We start from the raw sequence: 17317 nt of genomic DNA on the forward strand, positions 1-17317 counted from the left end.
GTCCAAGAAAGCACTCTTCCTCCAACTTCCCTTACTCCTCATAAAATGTGGGTTACAGGAGTTGGAGTAAGAAGTCCTCCAGCTCAACGTTATTTTGACATTATGTCAAAATAACTGCTTGTAATGTAGTTGTGGACTATGTTATTTTGAAATAACATCAGTTATTCCAAAATAACACTGCTGTGTAGAAAAACCTTAAGTCTTTTACCTGAAGGCATTTTTGTCCAGAGAGCAAATAATTTCTGTGGCTCTTTTCTGAACCCTCTCTAATGTTTTAACACTCCTTTAAAACGTGGGCATGAGGACCTATACACACTAGTCCAGTATCAGTCTCACTAATGCCATAATCAGAGCCCTGGCTCTGGAGCTGGTAAAACTGAGAAGTTGCTTCAGAAAACAAACTTATGCCAGACAAGATTTTAATCCACTAAAGTAACCATTGTCTTATATGAGGGTTTTATACTGTTATATTTGTAACCATACTTGTTTCTACAACCCATATTCAGTATCACCTGAATCTCTGTCTTTGTTAATAAACTTCACTTTCTTTATCATATGTGAATTCTTAATTGACTTAAGTAACCAGCATTGTCTCTTTGGAGGCAGTAGACTTTGTAATTACTTCGTGTCCAGTGACAGGGGCTGGATAGCACAACAGAATGTCAGTGACTCAGCTCAAAGAACTATTACCTGCAAGACACAGTAAAAGCTTGAAGAGGCCTGAGACATTTGTCTGGGATATCTAGCAGCTTGCTGTTACCCCTTTTAGCTCTTGCACACCTCTCTTTTTCTAAGGAAGGAGGATAACAAGCTCACTCATAGTTCTGAGCTCCACTGTGGCATATTAGGAACAGGGTTTACACACAGTTTGCTGGTTGGCTGAAATTTATTCTCGAAGCATTGATAAGTTAGATTCTTAAAGATTCAGAAGTCAGGTCAGAAACAGACCAAAAAAACATTTTTGTTATTTTTCTGTGATCTCTTTTGGGTGAGAGAAATAAGACAAAAGAAAATGTAAATATGAGCATAAGCAAAACTTCCAAGAAGTTACAACTGATCAGTTTGGAGTTAGAGAAAGCAAAGAATGTGAATGCCAAGCATGGGAAGTTGAACAGAAATGCCCAAAGAGGGAAGCGGAGAAGTAAAAGAGGCAGAAAAGCAAAGCAGCAGCATGTTGGCAAACCTTTGAGCTAAAAGTGCTGACATTTGAGGAGAGGGAATACTGACTCAAGATCCTGGAGACATAGATGCAAACCCTTCAAGCAGTAAATCCATCCTTCTCAAAAAGCCAACCAGTTAGGACAAATTGTGTCCCAGTAACAAGGAAATAGATTGTACTCAGGAATGTTTGACCACATTTGAAAAAATCTGCAACATTCAGAACATTCCTGAGTGCCAAAACATGACTGGCCTTTTCTCTAAGCTGAAAAGTGAAGCATTACAGGTGTTCAGATAATATGTATGTAAGTGACACATGAAAATACAAGGTTTTTTAAATGTCTTTGTTAAAATGGTTTCAGATTACTCCAGACACTTAGTGCCTCAGGTTCAGAAACTTTAGAAAGGTAGATAAATTAAGTCATGGGGAATTGCTGCAGAAAATGATAGATTAATTGAAAAAGTGGATGAAGAGAAAGGGAACAGAACCTATTACAAGCTGCACAAGGCTGTGTGTAAGGAATGTCCAGGGTCGTTAGCAGCTCTTGCTCACTTTTATGTACAAGAAAGGCTGTTCAGGGAAAATAAGCCCGAAAGAGAAGGGTGAAAACCTGGAGTAAAAATAGGTCCCCAATTATGCCTGGAAAAAAGGAAGGACAGTGGGAAATAGACCTCACATCCTCTCCTATGCCCCAGTCTCCTGCCCTAAGCTCCCTTCTGCACTCAATCTCCATCTGAGACCCTAGATCCCATCCATAGAAAAGTGCAGCCCTAGACTGCTTACCAAAATCTTGGAGAGCCTCCCCCCCATCAAAAATTATTGCCCATATCTTCTCTAGGATCACCAAAAGCTCTACCACACCTACTACCTATGATCAAAGAGATATGTTTAAAGTGGGAGTGGATATTATTGGCCATATGTTCCGGTTGATCCAGAATGCAAATGACTTTATTTTGATAGTAGTGGCCCACGCTCCTAGATAAAGAGAGAAACAGTTCTCTCCAAATTAGAAGCTGTTCCAGTGACTTAAATACTATTCACCACGCAAGTTTTCTAAGGCGATCTTATCAGATCATGAGGCAAGTTTCATGTCCCAAATTTCAGTGAATTTTGGAAGATGTGTTGGGTACAATAACAGAAAGTTGCCCCGTATCACCCAAGGACAAATGGTTTAACTGAAAGGTTCAGTGGGGCACTGATATTTTTGATGGGAATATATGCAAGGAAGAGGGCAAGTGAGTGGGATGAAATGTGACCCAATCTGTTATTTGCTTCTAGAGAAGTTCCCCGGGGATCCATTTTGATCTCCTGCATGGGAGAAAGGTGGGGAATCCTGGATCTCCTCGTAGACTACTGAAAGCAGAGGTGGAACCAGTGATTGAGTATGTACAGGGGTTCAGTAAGGAGTTAAGATCACAGAAAAGGTTTCCCCCCCGAGCTATGAGAGTAGGTACCATTAATCCTATGACTCAGGGCTGAACTGCAGTCTGATGCTGTGCTGTGAGATGGCCCATTCCTTTGGAGGGATATATTTTCCCAGTGGTGACTCTCTAGTAGCTTGCATGCTATATAGATGAAAGGCACAGCATAAATGTCACCATTACAGCTTGGCAGAGCAGGGAATTGTTGGCAACTCAGTGAATTCTCATTTCCTGCTCTGAATGATGAACTATACTGCATTGGCTTCAGCCTGAGAGGAGACCATGCAGTCCTTGTGTTCTACTATTCAAAAGGAAAATAATATGGCCCAGAGGAGAAATATTTGAAGCTAAAGGAGGTTCACAGTGGAAAGGACTAATATATTGGATCTAACCTGCAATTTTAGGGAAACATGCCTCTTGCTTTAAAAAACCTCAAGTGGTCTCTATACAATATTTTTTTGATTGATGGTAAAATAAGTATCAAGAGAAGAGAAAATGAAATACCAATTATGCTAAATTTATTGAGACTCAAAATACAATAGTATAAAGGGCTTCAGTTAAAATGACAAAATCCAGGACATTCCAGAAGAATTATAGGGGTTTCCATTGCTCTGGGAATGGAGCAACACTTTCCAGAGCTTGTTACTTGATAGAGTGTGTATGTACTGCATACATTGTAATTACATTCTCAGCAAGTGCATACTATTGCAAGTTTTGCTAGCCAGGGAACTACTTTCCATTGCAAATAATTACTGGCCACAAAATTACACTTTCCAGTTTATGCTCTTCAAGGATAAACTAGATAAAAGTAAAAGAAAAAAACAAACCAGATTTGGTACATGCTTCCAGCTACAATTCTGGAAGACTCCGTTTTATCCCCTCTAAAGCTACATGTAGTGTCGTTAAGAATTACAAGATTTCAGACATTGTTGCCCTGCTAATATCTTTAAGTAGTTACCTAAATAATGTCCTGTGTGTCAAATTCAGCACTGATTTATAATCTATGAAACTCCATGGAAGTCACCATCATTGCACAAAGTAAACTAGTGTGGAATTTAGCTATGGATATGACAGTAGGCTCGCAAACAAGTTCCTTGGCAAACACCAAGGATGGTTGACTGTGATACAGCTTCCTCAGGATTACATCACCTCCAGGCTAAACAGATGGGAGAGACTGAAAGGGAGATTTAAAAAGATGGACTTCCTGAAGGGATGGAATCTAGAGATTTGAGCTAAGGTGTGCAGGACCCCCAATATATTGGGAAGACCTTTAGTAAGATAGATATGCATATAGGTGTTCTGTTATATGTTTTTTTCTCTTGTTACACTGGGCTACAACCATTAAGATTAAACAATACTTTGTTTAAGAAGGCTGTTTGGAATCACTGGGCTCATCTGAAAGGAAGTCTTGCAACTGGTAAAATCGAGTCAGGCATGCTGAATAATCATAGCTGGTACACAGGGTGTTATAGCCTGGCAGCCAGTCTGAGAGTGGGAAAAACTTGAGATTCCATCCCAGACAGGGAAAAGCAAGAAGCCTTAAAAAGTGCACTCAGATTGGAGACAGGATCAAAGGTGAAGCTAGCCCTGAATTGTGACTATAGCTACTATTTAACTAAGGAAATTGGGACCCAAATATGCAAAGTCAAGGTTTATAGGACTGAATCCTTAAAGTATTGGAAGGAACATTAATGTTGGCTTTTTTATGGGACGCCTGAATTTATGTGTACAAAGAAGCAACTAAGAATACAATACCAATGTTACTAGGAAAAAAGTTACAATAAAACTCCTCATTTGATGGAAATGGGTACAGATCTATTCAAGTCCATGCCTAGTTACATCAAGAGCTGATTGAAATAAGCTTGACTGGACCATTTTCCATATGAGAATGCAGTTTCATCAACAAAGAAATGATTTGCGAAATTGTAGTCCTTTCACCAAAATTTTATTTCAGAGGAAAACCAGGAAAAACTATTCTGACAATGTCAAAATATTCAGTTCTGACATTTTCAGAACAATATGTATCTTTTTTTTGTTTTGAAATAGCATTTAATTGTGAAATTATCTATTTATAATCAAAATTATCAAAAAATTAGTTAATCTAAACTGAAAAACTATTATAGAATTGTTCATGGAGCATTTTGAAATTTTAGATTTTGTTCCAAATCACAATAGTCAAATTTCAAAATCCAAAAAGCCCTTATGAGAGGGAATTTCTGTCTTCCACTCTATTCTAGTGGTGTCCATTAATTCTCGTTGAAGATCTCATTCAATATCTTCAAACAATGTGGCAACCTGTGGATTTAATGCATCTAAGGTTACTGAGGGAGTTGGCAAATGTCATTGCAGAGCCTTTGGCCATGCTCTTTGAAAACTATTGGGCTGCGTCTAGACTGGCATGATTTTGCGGAAATACTTTTAACGGAAAAGTTTTTCTGTTAAAAGTATTTCTGCAAAAGAGCGTCTAGATTGGCATGGATGCTTTAGCGCAAAAGCATCCGTGGCCAGTCTAGATGCGATTTTGCGCAAGAAAGCCCCGATCACCATTTTCACCATCGGGGCTTTTTTGCACAAAACAGTTCTTCCCTGTCTACGTTGGCCCTCTTGCGCAAGTATTCTTGCACAAGAGGGCTTTTTCCCAAGCAGGAGCGTGAAAGTATTTGCGCAAGAAGCACTGATTTTGTACATTACAAAGTCAGTGCTATTGCACAAATTCAAGCAGCCAATGGAGACAGCTGGCAAGTTTTTGCGCAAAATCTTGCTAGTCTAGATGAAGCCTTGGAGATCGGGAGAGGTCATGGATGATTGGAAAAAAGCTAATGTACTGCTCATCTTTCAAAAAGGAAAGAAGGACAATCCAGGAAATTACAGACTAGTCAGCCTTACCTCATTCAAGGAGGGGATCCTAAAGGAATCCATTTTGAAGCACTTAGAAGAGGAGAAAGTGACCAGGACTAATCAACATGGATTCACAAAGGGCAAGTCATGCCTGACCAATCCGATTAGCTTCTATGATGAGATAACTGGCTCTGTAGACATGGGGAAGTCAGTGATATTCCTTGACTTTAGAAAAGCTTTTGATACGGTCTCCCACAATATTCTTGCCAACAAGTTAAAGAAGTATGGATTAGATAAATGAACTATAAGGTGGATAGAAAGCAGGCTAGATTGTTTGGGCCGAAAGGGTAGTGATCAATTTCTCAATGTCCGGTTGGTGGTTGGTTTCAAGTGGAGTGCCCCAAGGATCGATTCTAGGGCTGGTTTTGTTCATCATCTTTATTAATGACCTGAATCAGGGGTTCCCAAACTTTTTGACACGGGGACCAATAAATCCATTCACGAGCTTTTGGAGGACCAATAACATTCATTTGCATATTCATTAAGCAAATGATGAATATTCAAATACGTTGTTTCTGGTCCTCCCGAAGCCCCTAGTACCAGCGGGTATGTCTACACTGCTACCCTAGTTCGAACTATAGGCATTCGAAGTTGCAAATGAAGCCCAGGATTTAAATATCCCGGGCTTCATTTGCATCTTGCCTGGCGCCGCCATTTTTAAATCCCCCTTAGTGCGGACTCCGTGCCCAGGGCTACATGCGGCACGGAGTAGGTAGTTTGAATTAGGCTCTCTAATTCGAACTACTGATACACCTCATTCCACGAGGAGTAAATGTAGTTCGAATTAGAGATCCTAATTCGAACTACCTACTCTGTGCCGCGTGTAGCCGCAGGCAAGGAGTCCGCACTAAGGGGGATTTAAAAATGGCAGCACCCGGCAAGATGCAAATGAAGCCCGTGATATTTAAATCCCGGGCTTCATTTGCAACTTCGAATGCCTACATTAGCCACCCTAGTTTGAATTAGGGTGGCAGTGTAGACAAACCCAGCGTTAGCAAAGCTTTTGATACAGTCACCCACAATATTTTTGTCATCAAGTTAAGGGAATATGGATAAATGGACTGTAAGATGAATAGAAAGCTGGCTAGGTCAGGGTTTCCCAAATTTTTTACTTTAGTTGGAACCCAGTTTTTTTAGTACTGTTTTTTGCAGTCCCAAAATATACACACGTATGAAAAAAAGAATGAAAAATGAATAAATTTTCAGTTTTCACCCGGCTGCATCCTCCACCCAGCCTGGGCCAGAGCTTGGGGAACCCGGCGCTGCATGGGCACTCCAGGATGTGGGAGCAGGAGCAGCCTCGGGGTAGGGTAGCTGTCTAGGAGGGAGGGTGCAAGGAAGGGTATGGTGGCGAGGTGTTTGAGGGTTTTGTCTGAGAAACAAATTGAGAAATTACCAGACATATAAAATGTCTGGTATTTTCTAATTAGGTAAGTTTTATTATAATCAGGTGTATGAGTCCTTAGCTGCAAACTGCCTGGATAGTAGATGTGCTCACACTGCCTGAGTGTGTCTACCTGCCAGGCAATTCGCAACTACTCGAGGAAGGGTATGGGGGGGGGGCAAAATAGAATCCCCAGGCAGACTCACTCCTCTGCCAGGGTCTGTAGGTTCTGCATGTGGCCAGGTCAGTCCCGCTCCACCCCGGTTCTCCTCCTAATCTCCCTGTCAAGCCCTGCTGCCCCCGTCCAGCCCTGCTTACGGCAGCCAGTTCCCCCCGCCTCCCACCAATCTCCCCCGGTCAGCCCAGCTCCCCCAACAACTCCCCGCAAACCAGCCCAGCTGCCCCCATCCAGCCCTGCTTCCTGCAGCTGGATCTCCCGTCCTCTTCCTCCTGTTCTTCCCTGGTCAGCCCTCCCACCCCCCATCCAGCCCTGGTTCCGCCACCTGCCCTACCAGATTTAGCTGGACAGCCCCACTGCCTCCAACCCTGCTTCTGTCACCTGCCCGCCTGCCTCCTCCCATCTCTGCAGGACAGTCCCGCTACCCCCAACCCTGCTTCTGCCGCCTGCTTGCCCTCTCCCGCCCCCATCTCCGCGGGACAGCCCTGTTGCCTCCAACCCTACTTCTACCGGCCACCTTCCTAGATCTCCATGGGACAGCGCCGCTGCCTCCAACCCCGCTCACTCCCTCTCCTGTCATCTCCGTGGGACAACGCCGCTAACCCTAACCCTGCTTCCACCGGCAGCCCAACCGCCTTCCCTGATCTTCGTGGGACAGCTCTGCTGCCACCAACCTTTCTTCCCGGTGGCCGGTTCTCCCTTCCCCCCACTGCCACCTCCTCCCAGCCCACCCCACTCTGCTCCCCTACCGGCAGCCACGCTGAGGCCCGGTATTTTTTTTCCGTGGCCCGGTACCGGGCTGTGGACCATAGTTTGGGAAACGCTGACCTGAATGAAAGGCTGGATTGCACCCTCAGCAAGTTTCCAGATGGCAGTAAGCTAGGGGGAGAGGTAGATATGTTGGAGGGTAGGGATAGGCAGAGTGACCTAGACAAATTGGAGGATTGGGCCAAAGAAATCTGATGAAGTTTAACAAGGACAAGTGTAGAGTCCTGCACTTGGGATGGAAGAATCTCAAGCATTGTTACAGGCTGGGGAGCGACTGGCTAAGTAGCAGTTCTGCAGAAAAGGACCTGGGGATTACAGTGGATGAGAAGCTGGATATAAATCAACAGTGTGCTCTTGTAGCCAAGAAGGCTAATGACATATTAGGGGGCAGTAGGAGGAACATTTCCAGCAGATCTAGAGAAGTTATTATTCCCCTTTATTTGGCAATAGTGAGGCCACATCTGGAGTACTGCATCCATTTCTGGGCCCCCCTCTACAGAAAGGTTGTGGACACATAGGAAAGGGTCCATCGAAGGGCAAGCAAAATGATTAGGGGGCTGGAGCACATGACCTATGAGAAGAGGCTGACGGATTTGGGCTTATTTAGTCTGCAGAAGAGAAGAGTGAGGGGGGATTTGGTAGCAGCCTTCAACTTCCTTAAGGGAGGTTCAAAGAGGCTGGAGAAAGGCTGTTCTCACTAGTGACGGATGGCAGAACAAGGAGCAATGGTCTCAAGTTACTGTGGGGAAGGACTAGTTTGGATATTAGGTAAACAAACTATTTCACTAGGAGGGTGGTGAAGCACTGGAATGGGTTACTTAGGGTGGTGGTGGAATCTCCATCTCTAGACGTTTTTAAGTCCTGGTTTGACAAAGCCTTGCTTGAGATGGTTTAGATGGGGTCAGGCCTGCTTTGGGCAAGGGATTGGATTAGATGACCTCCTGAGGTCTCTTCCAGACCCAACCTAAGTAATCATTTTAATTATCAGCTTAAACATAGGTATGGCTATCCGTACTTTATAGAGTGAGAATCTGAAGAAGAAAGTCTAAAGCCACGTCTCCACTAGACAGATCTTATAGTGGCACAGCTATACCACTGCAGGTATGCTGCTGTATGAGCTCTGCTGTCCATTTAATTAAACCACCCACAATGAGCAGTAGTAGCCATGTCTGCAGGAGAGTGTCTACTGCTGACATAGTGCTGCCCACCTAGCATTTCTATCTGTGAAACTTCTGTCAATCAAGGATGTGTTTTTTCACACCCCTGAATGACAGAAGTTTTACCTAAAAAAGTACTAGCATAGGCATAGCCTCAGTTTTATGTCCAAGACAAGAGATGAAAACAAGGTTACAGTTATGATTTGCTAGAATAGTCGTACTATGACCACATCAATAAGGGGAGAATTAAATAAAGAATGAGCAACCTTTTTTTGCGCAATCCTTCTTGGTAAAAGAAATTCATTAAAAGATTCCCTTCAGTTAATTGCTGCAAAAGGAGTGTTCTCCTTTCCTCAAACTATTCTAATCTAGTTTAGGAATTCATTCTCAGAGTATTTCTGGCTCTCACTACTGTGCACAGTCCATTAGAGTATATCCCTCACTCTGTAGATAGGGAACAAGGGAGAATAAGAAAACCAAAGATTTGTGGAAATAAAGAGCTGGATTATAGCAAATATCTATGGCCTCATGGTAGGGGTCAAACTGACTATTTTTAATAAAAAGAATAGAACAGAAAAGTTGTGTTTATTCTTAAGTGTTTGAAATGTCTATTATTTGAAATGAAAAACAAAACATAATGTCTCAATTTTCAACATTTTCATCAAAATTATTTCAATAATATTTTCAATGAAAAATCTGAAACAAAATCAGAAATGTGCAAAAAAATTGACCCCTTCACTCCCACAAGTAAATGAGTTTCTTTACACTGAAAACAACTTCTATTTTTGGAAATGTTTCATGAAATAATTATCCTATCCTACAAACAGCAGTTGTACACAGTGTTACAGTCTGCTCTCATTTGCTCTGGTTCACAAGTTTAGTAAATCCTTTGCAGAGGTACCTAAGGCCTGCTATCTACACAATTTTTTTTATCAGTATAACAATTTCCATTAGGGGAGAGATTTTTTTTATGGAAAGAGTAAGCCCCCTGTGTGGATATAGCTATAGCAAGGCTAAGGTGCCTTATACCATGTGATGGATGCCTTTTCTAGACATCCCAGACATTCAGTTAACTAAATTGCCCAGAAACAGCAGGTATCTAGGAAGTGTTGGTGGGGAGACAGGAAAGCCAATCATAAGAGAGTAAGAGATTTAAATTGAAAAACAGGTTCTACCTGCTTCAGTCTTTTGTGTGAGTTCAGAGTAAGAGCTGGGGGAGTGATGAAGTAAGTCTTGGGAATTAGGCATGGAATTTTTAGCAATATCCATGTCGAGAAAGGACTGAACCTTGGAATAACAGAATTAAGTAAAGTAGAGAATGTGTAGTTAGATGTGATCAGTTATTTTCTTTATTTTGGGTTTCGGTAAACTCTTTTGTGCTGAGCCTATGTACCCTCCACACTGTATCTGAAACTGAATCCCAGGGAAGTGATTCTCTGTACTTTTAATCTGTGTGCACATCCCTAATGCTGAAGGTCAGCTATTAGGAGTTACAGTTTGTTTTTCTAGCTCTCACCTAAGGGAGGGTTAAAGAGGTAAGGATTACTCTACAAGAAGAAATTCCCAAGTGTGTCTTGCGGAGCTCCCAAGGGATTTTTGCCTTTGGGTGGTGGCAGTGTACCACCTAACGTCAGGGATTCTGTGACCTTGGCAAGTTTTTTTAAATCAAAATCTTTATTAGTGGGGTATTTTAAGGTCTCTTGTGGTCTGCCATCTTCTTCACTCAAAGTGCCAGAGTGTGGAACAGCCTTCACATACCATTATAACTGCATCCACGCTAGCAGGATTGCATTGTTATAATTACAGCTGGTCTCATGGGTGAAACTAATCTAAATTTCTTACTAGTGCACTGCCACTTACAGTGCTAAATCTGTCCTTGCTCAGGGGTGAGAATTCACCTCCCCCAAGTGATGCAAGTTTCAGCACTGTAAAGAGGCATATAGACAGTGCTACATCACTGGACGTGTGGTTCCCAGCACTGGTAGCTATTCCCCTAACTGAGGTGGTTTTATTACAGCCACTACACACCCATGTTAAGGCACTGCCACAACAGCACTTTAATGTCAACTACTTGAGCCACTTTCTTGCCAGTATGCCCTGCTTTCACCTCTGGCTGGTCTGTACCGAAAATTTACATCAGAAGAGCTATGTCTCCCAAGAAAGTGAAAAATCCACACTCTGAGAGATGTAGCTATAAAGAGCTAGCCCCTTGGTGCAGATCAGAAATATTCCTTAATTTATCTAGCCACTGCCTCTCGGGAGGGTGAATTAACTATAGCAACAGGAGAACCCACACCAACACTGTAAAGAGTGTTGACACTGAAGTGCTGTGCCATCTATAGCTGTGTTGGTGTAGCATTTCATGCATAGAGACATCCTAAAAATTTTACTGAAATCATTGTGAAGCTGGAAGTGTTGGGGTTACAGAATTAAGAATTTTCCTCTCTCCTTCTAGGTAACACACTTATATTTACCCATTAGAGAGATCTAATAACTTATGAGCTCTCAACCTCTACCACAGTGCATGGGTAAAATGACAAGAGTCAAAAGTCAAGTGAGAAACATCAGATAAGTTTTAAAATAGTTTTTTGTGCTTAATCTTGTATGAAAATCACATTGTTGATTCATTGATGATTTATAGTCAAATCAGTTCTTAGAACACTTACATTTTCAGTGTAAGGTGAGAACAGCTACTTTCCTTAGACATTATCACTGTAAAATCAGGAGGTAATTACCAACTTAGAAGATGAAGGAATGGACTTCAAGAAGAAGGCCACAGGCCAACAAAGCACTAGGAGAAAATTAACCAATTCTGAATTTACTCAAGAGGGTAAATCCTCTTGGTGGATGCTGCATATTTCAATATTCTTGTAACCACTCCAGCTGGCAGACACACAAACTGGCTCCACAGCTGAGAACTGCTTGCCCAATTACCAAGGCCAAAGTAGATGTCCCATCAAATAACTTGTGGAAATGGAGGAGCAACAGAGCAAAGCTCTTGTGTGCTGGATTTCATAAATTAAATATAAAGATACTATCCATAATTCTAGGATAGACGTGTGAGAGAGAGACAAACTCCTAGTATTTTGAAAAAAAGAATGGCTATGAATTTACAAAGTATGTTGTAAATGAACATGAGGTGCAAAGGAGGCAGATTGGTGGTCCTAGAGGGAAAATGGGAAAACCTTTTACTTCTAGGTTGCCAGCTTGAATCCAGCCCAGGAGTCGATTTTTTTTTTTGTCTGGTGATCTGTGCTAGATGAGCTTGGTGTTTGAAGTCCAATACCCAGCAGGCATCTGTTCAGCGTGAAAACCAGAACAATAACTGATTGTATTTGATAGCAGTCTCACCAGACACACCTAGAATTTAGGCTATATTCCACAGTTAATAAGAGTTTTTCTACCCATTGCAAAGGAACTTGGATTAGGCCATAATTGGGCATGGAGATGGAAATACCTTCTGACCTCAAAATTATCCATATAGGTTAGGTAGAAAATGCATTGGTAGGACAGTGTGGAAAATCATACATTGCTGTTAAACAAAATATACCTGCTTTGTAAATAAATAGAAGACCTTGGTGATAAACACTGTCATTCACTAAATGGTCATTAGTGACTTCTTGCACACTGGACCACTCTAATATTAAGTTATTATTTGTTATTCTTTCTGCTGAGATGGAAGTAATGAAGTCATTAATTTATTCTCTGTACAAACAACATTAGGGCAGGTATGCTTCTGAGGTATAATTCCTCCTCCACTTCTTCCTTGCTCATGTCTGGGGGAGAGGTTGCATAATCATTTACTGCTGATATGTGACAGTAGTAAAATTGTTCCCTTCTCTCATGCTAGTTCAGCTACTTTGGCTAGTGGTTAAGAAGGGTAAACCAAAGTCCACTCATTCTTCACACACTCAGGCTATGTCTATGCTGCGCCCATTTTGTGCAACAAATATGCAAATGGGGCAAGACCTCCTCTTGCACAAGAGCCGTTCTTCCTAATTTTTCAGGAAGAATGGCTCTTGCACAAGAGAGAGTTTTTGCACAAAAAGGAGCTATGTAGACAGATCCTTTTTGCGCAAAAGCCTCTTGTGCAAAAACGGAGCCTTTATTAATTATGCCAGTGAGGCATGGCAATATTCCATCCTTCACCTCATTTGCATATTTTTTAACATGAAACAGGTGCAGTATAGACATAGCCACACAGTTCTCAAGGAAGAAGGGAGCAGTACAGCTGGGCAGGAAAAAATTCTCCTGCCCTTCGATAGATTTCAAAATAATTTTTTAATTAAAAGTCAAAATCTTAAATTGTGGCAACCTGAAAAGCCAATAAAAAATTTAGATGGAGTCAGTTGAAACATTTCACTTTGAAATGTTCTCTTGATTTTCACATTTTGATTTGTATTTTTTTACATTTTTTAAATTAAATGAACACTTTTTTGAACAAAAGAGATTTTGAACCAAAACATTTGAACTTTCTGTTTCAAACATGTTGACATAGGACATTTCAATGGTTTCAAAGTTTTGTTTCCAAAATGGGAAATTCACTGAAACAAACTTTTTCTTGAAAAAGGTGTTGCTTTTACAAAAATGCATTTTCCTACAGAAAGACATTTCACTGCAAAGTTCCTACCATCAGCTTTGCTGAGCAAACACAGTCTTGTTTATTCCTAAACAGCGAGAGACAAAGTCAGGTAGACCACATAAAAGTACGTGGGATTTTTTCCTTCACCCTTGTCCCCTCTGTGCGCTCATTTCCTGAGTCATAACTGAGTCCTAGAAAAATAAAATAAAATACAGATCCACTCCTGAAATGTAGAAGTGCATGCCAGAAAAGAAACAGATCTAAAATCACTAATATATCTTTCTGAAATGTATGGATCAGATTCATCCCACAGGTATAAGGAGGAGCAAGTGCCTCATCTTATTCTCTGGAGCGTACTGCAGGGGATTCACCTCTGACACAGGCCAGGCAATTTCCCTGCTTCTGCCAATGAGAGGCAGCTTCAAATTGTGCAGAAAGTTCAAGAGCAATGATACACTGACTCGGTGGAACGTAGTTACTTCCCTCCACAGCCACATTTGGGACTGGGATGACTGTCTGCATGTCTCAATTTCTACCCACAATAGCTCCCCTCCTGCAGTTTGAAGTTGAGATGGTGATGTTTTTTCACTCCCTGTCCTCTTGTGCAACAGGATGCTGTGAAACACGGCTTGTCCTTCCTCTCCATAGACAGCCATGTTTTGGTGGCGCATGATATCTATATAGAGAACACTGAGACATACAGAGCCCTTATTGTTTGTAACTGTACTGATGGGGGAAAGATAGGTCCTGGGTATGTGTGAGTCCATATTTGTGCACCATGCAATGACAAGGAACAATGAGATGATGGATTGATGGGACTCATTTTGCTGCCATTCCTGAAAAGGAGCAAGTACAGCACAAATGCTGGACAGCCTGGGTTTAGATCCCAGCCTTGGCATGACGATCATTCCCCAGATGGGACTGTGACTCTACATCAAATATCCATTCCAACAAGGCATAGAGCGGCTTCATCACTGATGTCTAAGACCAAAATTTGGAACAGAAATTTAAGAGATGGCATGAACATCATTGAATCATAGAATAATAGAATAATAGGACTGGAAGGGACCTCGAGAGGTCATCGAGTCCAGCCCCCCGCCCTCAAGGCGGAAATTGAAGAAATTAAACACTTATTGAAAAATGCAAATTATGTAAACACCTGAATCAAAACAGGGCTCCTCAAACACCTGCAATGACAAAAGCTTTTATACAAAAATTCAGTCAATGAGTAACATGATTTTCCTTATAGCCTTAAAGAGAACAATAACATTTGTTTTCAGGCCAAGCACAGAAAGGAATATTAAGGGGTATCCAATCAAACTTAAGGCAGTGAATAGAATCAGGAGCGATCATTAAAAGGCTGTAATTTTCCAGATTCAAATTGCTGTCTTGAACTTCTTTTCCCTTCAAAATATTTTGATGGAAGAACGTGAAATGTTCATTGTTTCACATTGGCTCTATTGCCTTCAGCCACTCTTTCCTTCAAAAGATTAAACTTCAGCTCTTCGCTCTTCTTTGCTGTGGGAACACAAACCAAACTATTTCACTGTTGTTGGATGGAATTTGTTTTTCATTATCATTTCAAGAGGTGTGCTGAAGTACCCACTTCGAATCTCACAGCTTTTACAAAGCAATGCAGTTGTCATGCTACTTGTTGATGAAATGAAAATCAGACTCGATAACATATGGAATCTTCCTAGAGGTTGTGTTTCACTTTTGGAGATAAGCACAACACTCATTTAGGGCCCAACTAGAAACATCAGTGCTTATAGTTAGATTCCTTAGGTAGCTAAACCAGATAAGTAGGTAAAAATTGAAGGGCTTTTTTGGGGGGGGGGCAAGATTCTCAGCTGGTATTAAATCAGCACAGCTCTATATTGGCATCAATACTTATGCCAATTTACATAGGCCAAGAATCTGGCCTCTAGATTTTCACGCTAGGCAATCCCATGTTACATGGATGTTAAGGTGAGCTGAAGGATCTCAGCATGTCTGAACAGCAGGAAACTTATTTAGATATTTGACACACAGACAAGCAAGTTTGAAATCTGAATTTTTAGGCCCGCACAGATCCTCAAAGCTATTTAGACACTTTAATTCCACTTAGGTATCTAAATACTTTTCAGGATCTGAGTCTGAATACACATTGTGTGAAACAGAGGCGTCTGGGGCTATGTCTACGCGAACAGGTGAATGCTAACAGGGAGTTTAGAGAGGGAGTTCTCCAGGTAAAGGAGAAGCAGATACAGGACTCTTGAGGGAAGTGTGTGTTGTTATTGGGGCTTTCTTACTGTGTGCTGAGCTTGCATTTGTGAGTGAGGATTGGTGTGTGTGAGTTTTTTTTCTCTCTCTGTGTTTGTGAGTGAGGCTTTAGAGAGGGAGTTCTCCAGGTAGAGGAGAAGCAGATACAAGACTCTAGAGGGAAGTGTGTGTTGTGTTTGGGGCTTTCTTGCTTTGTGCTGAGCTTGTGTGTGTGAGTGAGGGTTGGTGTGTGGCTTTTTTTGTTTTTGTTTGTCTTTTCCCCTGTGTTTCTGAGTGAGGCTTTTTTTCCCCACTTCTTTGCCCTCCCCCTCTCCTTCATGGAGTGTGTGCTGTGATTGGCAGGTGGAAACTGTTGGCTTCTAATTAAACTTTGAATTCTACAAGCCTCTGCTGATTGGCTGAGCCTTGGTGGGGGAGGGACTTTCAGGCACTCCAAATCTTTATAAGGCAGTGGGCAAGCGACTAAGGAGCTTGTGAACAGGTGAGTGCTAACAGGGAGTTTAGAGAGGGAATTGGGAAGGAGAGAGGGAAGGGCGTGATGTTCTCTTGCCTTTCTTTCTTTTTAAATCTCTTCTCCAAGACAACAGTGATGGATGGTGATAGGTCTGCTGTTGTTACCTGTATAATGTATGCCATGTTTGTCTTTCTCCTGGATGAAAGAACAGATTTCATATGCACAAAGTGCAAGCTGGTCGCCATTTTGGAAGAAAAAATTAGAGGACTGGAGGCCTGTCGACCCTATGCTCGATCAGAGAGGATGAAGACTTTCTTGATAGAAGGCAGTGTTTAATCCTTCAAGCACGGCAGGCGGAAGAGCCAGAGAGGGCAGTACGGGACCAGGAAGAGAACTGGCAGCATGTAACTTCTAGAAGGGGGAAAAGGCCAGCATGGGAATCCCGCAATGCTATAGAGGTAAGTAATCACTTTCAGGCTCTCTCCACAGGCTCTGCAGTGCTGAATGCTTTGGAAGGGACCTCACAAGGAAGAAATTGGAAAGGAACACCATCTACTGGAAGGAATGGGATGCGTAATCCTACGGATGGCGGTTCCACGGCCACTACCCCCAAAAGAAGATGACGGGTGGTGGTGGTCGGGGACTCCCTCTTAAGAGGGACTGAGCCATCCATCTGCCATCCAGACCTGGAATCTTGAGAGGTGTGCTGCTTACCGGGAGCTTGCATTCGGGATGTGACTGAGAGGCTTACCAAACTGATCAAACCTTTGGATCACTACCCCTTCCTGCTTCTCCACATGGGAACTAACGATACGGCCAAGAATGACCTTGAGCGGGTTACTGAGGATTATGTAGCTCAGAGAAGAAGGATCCAAGAACTGGGAGCGCAAGTGGTGTTCTCATCCATCCTCACTGTTGAAGGGAAAGGACTGTGCAGGGATCGTCAAATTGAGGACATAAATGCATGGTTGCACAGGTTGTGTCGTAAAGAGGGCTTTGGTTTCTTTGACCATGTGACTCTGTTCCAGGCACAAGGATTGTTAAGAAGAGATGG

General features: G+C 42.1%; 1 long non-coding RNA gene across 5 annotated transcripts in view; it reads right to left on the minus strand.

Moving 5' to 3' along the window:
- The window catches only part of LOC112543792 (uncharacterized), a 186018-nt gene that overhangs the window by 49391 nt on the left and 119310 nt on the right, over positions 1–17317 (minus strand). Inside the window, exon 3 of one of the 5 annotated variants that reach the window (XR_012902508.1) lies at positions 13705–15065. The exons of the other annotated variants lie outside the window; for them this stretch is intronic. This is a non-coding gene — a long non-coding RNA (uncharacterized LOC112543792). Of the gene's footprint in view, positions 1–13704; positions 15066–17317 lie in introns of those variants that run through there. 5 annotated transcript variants of the gene reach the window in all.

This window comes from Pelodiscus sinensis, chromosome 3 (assembly GCF_049634645.1).
Source record: "Pelodiscus sinensis isolate JC-2024 chromosome 3, ASM4963464v1, whole genome shotgun sequence".
Lineage (NCBI taxonomy): Eukaryota > Metazoa > Chordata > Testudines > Trionychidae > Pelodiscus > Pelodiscus sinensis.